Source organism: Capricornis sumatraensis, chromosome 18 (genome assembly GCF_032405125.1).
Source record: "Capricornis sumatraensis isolate serow.1 chromosome 18, serow.2, whole genome shotgun sequence".
Taxonomy (NCBI): domain Eukaryota; kingdom Metazoa; phylum Chordata; class Mammalia; order Artiodactyla; family Bovidae; genus Capricornis; species Capricornis sumatraensis.
Window position 1 is genome coordinate 29066957 of NC_091086.1, and position 5608 is coordinate 29072564.

Genomic DNA, 5608 nt, shown 5'->3' on the forward strand with positions numbered 1-5608 from the left:
ACCTATGTTGGGCCTTTTCCCCCAATCTTTTCCTGAATCAGATTGAACTTTGTATGGAACCTCCGAACTCACTGACCACCCACAGTTCCATTAATAAGCCCACTCCCCACCTCCCACCCCCAATTTCACCACTATTTATACAGCTCTGATCAGCTGCCTGGTCAAAGCAAAGGAGTTAAGCTCTTTGTTTCCTTCCATTCCCTTTTTAATTTTCATTTTGGTCTCGCTTGTTTTTATAACTTCCACATAAAGTTAGTGAAAACATCCAAGATGCAGAAAAAATAAAAACAAACACCATTATATCTATAGTTTTGTAGTAGTATCTCTGACATACAGTAACCACAGAAAAGAAATCCGAAACTTTCTTTCTCTTTCTTTCTCTCTTCTTAACCACGCACCATTGTGCTAATCAGTCACTTCAGGCCTTTAAAATTTGACCCAAGTGGCAAATGAACAACCTTTTCTTTGTGGTTAACCTCTTTGAAAAACGAGGCTTCCCAGGTAGTGCTAGTGGTACAGAAGCCACCCGCTAATGCAGGAGACTTAAGAGACATGGGTTTGATCCCTGGGTCGGGAAGCTCCACTGGAGGAGGAAATAGCAACCCGTCCATGGACAGAAGAAACCCATGGGCTAAAAATCCTAAAAAGATAAGTACTGAGGTATACGAGCTTTTGAATTTTCTATTTAAAATTCACTGCTACCTATTTACAATGAAGTATTTATCTCCAGGCCACCACTGACAGAAATCATATTTGAGTACAGGTGGTGCAGTGGTCAAGAATCTGCCTGCTAATGCTGGAGACGTAGGTTTGATCCCTGGGTCAGGGAGATCCCCTGGAAGAGGAAACAGCAACCCACTCCAGTATTCTTGTCTGGAAAATCCCATGGACAGAGAAGCCTGGCGGGGTATACTCCATGGGGCTGCAAAGGGTCGGATACAACTGAGCTCACACACACAAGTAATATTTGCTGTAAGTTGACAGACATTCTTAATTTTAATGTTTGAGGGCAAAGGTGTGATTTAACTCTGTCAGACATAGCTTTTTAGCATTCATTTCAGTGATAGGGTAAATAACATTTGTATTTAAGGGAATTTAGTGTGACCATTCAATCCTGTTAAAGAATCACTATCTGTAACTCTGAAAACCAGGGTGCTGTTTGGAATACCAGAATTTGTGCCCACCTCTACCTCTATCAGGAACGTTTATCAGGGCTGATGTACTTTATAAATCTGACTGGAGAAATTCTCAAGATGGCTTTTGTTCATACATTCATTGAATATCTACTATGTGTCAGGTGCTACTTTCTATACAATATGTGACTCAGATTCTTATCTATTGCTATAAATAATATATATATACACAGAACCGGTAGCATAAGTCATAATATGATGTATCAAAAGAGAGGTAAAGTGCTAAAGAGAGTTCAGAGAAATCTGAGAAATAATTAAGGAGAGCTTGCAGTGAAGGTGGCCTGAAAAATGGAGAGTATTTCAGCAGATAAAGAGGAGCATCAGCAGAGCCTGAGGAAGATGAAGGCGGTTCACTGGGGCTGGTGTGATAGGTCCACAGAGGGGAGAGGAGGGTGTACATCTGGAAAAATGGGGTAGGGCCAGAACGCGTAGGGTATTGAATGCTAGTCTAAGGAATTTGAATGTAATTTCTCATTGATAGTAATAAGCCACTGAATAATTGTGAACAGAAAACAAACAGGAAGGCTTTGATTAGGGCAATAGCATGATTGATATTCTACATTTAAGTCATTGCTTTTCAAATCAGGTGGATCTCTAAAATCACATTAGGGAATTTACTTTTTGTTGTGTTTCATTTTTATTTTATATTGGAGTGCAGTTGATTAACAATGTTGTGTTATTTCAGTGGTGCTGTTTTACATACATATATCTATTCTTTTTTGAAGTTCCTTTCCTGGGGAGTTTATTTTAAAATGAAAATTTATAAGACATTTTACAAGTCCTGGTTCATTAGAGTCTCCTGGATATCCTGATTTTTCATTCAAAGTTAGCCTGTTCCCAAGATAGGCAGCTCTTCTAGTGATAGTGACAGCTGCGGTGTCCCCCAGCATCCAGCGGTAGCTGAGCCTTTGGCCATGTTCAGCAGCAGTGGTGGCAGCTGCAGCAGTGGCCCCCATCCAGGAAGATATAACCACAGAAGTGAGCCCACCTGTTTGACCCACCTTGGTTCATATTCCTTTCCTGAGCTAGGTTCTTCAGATCTCCTGAAAATAAATTCCTATTCTATTTAGTTACCCCCGATCTTTGTCTACTGTTTGCTGTCAAGTCCTGTGGCCAGTACAAAAAACTGGAGTTTTCAGGAGTGTTCAGCCGCTCTTCATTCCCTCCCATTCCCTCTCTAAGAGAGAAGAAAACACATAGATGACCCATTTTGTCCTCTGGGAGAAAGCCTAAGTGCTTGGTAGCAGTCTGTCCTTGGCCATGAAATACACTGGAAAAGGTCTTCTAGTGCTAGGATGGGAAAGTGAGATTTAGGTCAAGTATACCCATCCCCTTTCCCAAACCCCACTGCATTGCTACCCTACCTTGATATAGATTTATTTGGTGTGGATTACTTGCCTAGTCAATCAATATTCCTCTCAACCTTCTAATGCTTTGATATTCTAGTCTTGATGCTTTAGCCTCCAACTTTTTCTCCTAAAGTTAATTCTGCAGGTTTCAGGAAAGTTGCAGCTGTGAGGCTGCCAAGACATTTTGGGAAGCAAGCAGCTGTTTACTACAGGTTTTAATTCTTTGTACTTGGTATCAAAGGTAACTTGTGTCCTTTTAAAATCCCTGTTTCCCTTGAATAGATTTTAGGAGGAGATGCCGTCCCTTAGTTCAGCTGTGGACCTTCACCCCAAGAGAAGACTGTGTGGTGTGAGTGTGTTGCAGAAGTCCGTCCGTCGAGAAACCAAGCACAGTACTTGGAGAGTTGGCAAACTCAGGTTTATTACACCGGTAGCACCAGCGGTCCCAGAGCAGTTAACACTTCCAGCTCTGAGCCCTGAACAAAGGAGTTACAGAGTTTTTATAGACAGTCCCTAACACCAGACTTTAGTGGGCAGTGCTGACTGTTAATAGGTTAGTTCAAACGCGGGGTCTCAGAGCACAAACAGCCATTAGGACACAGCGGTGGGGGGATGCCTGACCTTTACACAAACATGGTTATGCAGGATTACAGGGGTTGGGTAATTGACAAGGGTGAGTGAGGTAAGTTTCAACTCCTAGCATTGTTGCAAGTTTTTGTCTTCCTGAAACTGTAAACCTATATGACTTTGCAAGGAGCTAGCTGAGTAGCAGAAGCAGAATGAGGCATGAGGTTATTTCTAGCTGGGTGCAAGTTTTTTAATTTTCTACTTCGTGCAAACATGGAGTCCAGAGCTTTTGTTTTGAAAGTGGGCTTTTTTCTCATTCTTACCATTTGCTAGATGTCAGGAACTCTCCAAATATACATTTTATTTTTAAATCAGCTCATTTGTACTTTTTGGAAGATCTTCATTTTGGCCCTAAAACTCTGTATGTTATGTTTTACCTCCTGGCAAAGCTAAATGGGTTACCAAGCACATCCTGGAGAGGTGAGCAAAGATGGTATTACACGCACAGAAAGTGAGAGGCTATGGTCTATTTCAGTAGGAAGCATGTTCTGTGCAACCACAGGAGTCAGATTTTATTGGAAGACGATTGTGTAGCAAAGTTCAAGGACTTCTCTATCCTACGCTTGACACCACATGGTCATGACATTGGAACCTTATGTACAATGATGGGGAATGATACCAGATTTCACCTGAAGCAGTGTTTTCGTGTGTTTTAAATTATCTGATTGCTAGTAATGTAGATTTCTAGGCATCACACCAGGACAGCAGATGAATAGTATCTAATTCTAGGTAAATTGTGTACACGTGTGTATGTGTGCGTGTTGGGGGTAAGGTACTTGGTCATTTTTTTAATTAGAAAAATGACTTTAATAAAGACATAACAGGTAAATCCAAAGTAACTAATAATTAGTATTGGTAAGTGGTATCAACGTTAACATTTTTCTTTATTAAACTTTTAAGTTTTAGGTAATTATAGATTCTCATGTAGTTATAAGAAATAATGCAGAGAGATCACATATTCCTTTTACTCAGTTACCCCTAAATGGTAACACCTTACAAATCTATGGTACAGTATCACAACCAGGATACAGATGAGATACAGAACCAAACATTTCCATCACTACAAAGATCTCCTGTTGGCCTTCTGTAGCCACAGTTACACTCTACACCCCTACTGGGGCCCGTAACTCTTGGCTACTACTGTTTTCAATTTCTCTAGCTTGACATCCCATAAACATTACAATGGAATCATACATTATTTTTTAGGATTGGCTCTTTTCACTTAGCATAATTTTCTGGTGATTTATCCAAGTTATATTAATAGTTTTTTTTTTTGCTTTTTGTTGCTGCAGAGTTATTATATGATATGGATGAACCACAGCTTATTCAGCCATTCATCCATTATGGAATATCTGATTCTTTCCAGTTTTGGGCTATTATTAATAATAACTACTATAAATAGTTGTGTACAGGTTTTGTGTGAACATAGTTTTTCATTTCTCTGGGATAAATACCTAGGAGTGCAACTGCTGAATGGTATGGTAGTTGTATGTTTAGTTTCTAAAGAAACTACCAAACGAGTTTCCAGAATGGTTGTATCATTTTACATTCCCAGCAGCAATGTGTGAGTGATTAGATTTCTCTACATCTTTGACAGCATTTAGTGTTGTTAGCGTTTTGGATTTTAGCCATAGTGGTATGTACATAGTGATAACTCATTGTGTTTTTAATTTGCATTTCTCTAGTGGCTAATGGTTGTTGAACATCTTTTCATGTATGTATCTGCCATCTGTGTATCTTCCTCAGTGAAATGTCTCTTGTCTTTTGCCTACTTTCTAGTTGGATTGTTAGGGTTTTATTTTTTACTGTTGAGTTTTTAGAGTTCCCTGTATATTCTAAATACTAGTCATGTTACCAGAAGTGTGGTCTGGTAGCTTGCCACTTAGAAGTCAATGAAGAGGCAAGGTTGGTGGAAAGGAAAGTTTAGTTTATTTCAGAGGTTGGTAGTGGGGTTGAGGGGAAGGGACTTGTGTCCAAAGGCCAGCCACCCCCACTGACAATCAGTGGGCGAGAGGGAGAGGGAGGTGGCAACAAGCAGAAACAGCACAGTCAGCTCTGACAGTCATTTTGAAATCAGCCATTCGATGGTCGGATTAGCATCATCTTGGTTATTTGGGGTACAGTTAGTCTTCAGTTTCCAGGATTGGTTTGTTCCCATTTTTTGAGGCCAATTCTCAGAACTGTGGCAGTTTTTTTCATGGCTATGCTCTCGTTGTCATATAGATAACTTCTCCCACCTGGTGGGGGTTTGAATATCTACAAAACAGTTCAAATGATATGGTTCAGAATATTATCTAAAGCCCTAGAAGAGGAACTGAAAGTCCTTGACTAAACTATTATTATTTGGTCTCTTTTGACTGTTTTCCTTTGTTTCCGCATGTTATCACTTATCTGATTACATTTATTCTTTGAGTAAAGTTTTTCTACAGATGAAAGGCA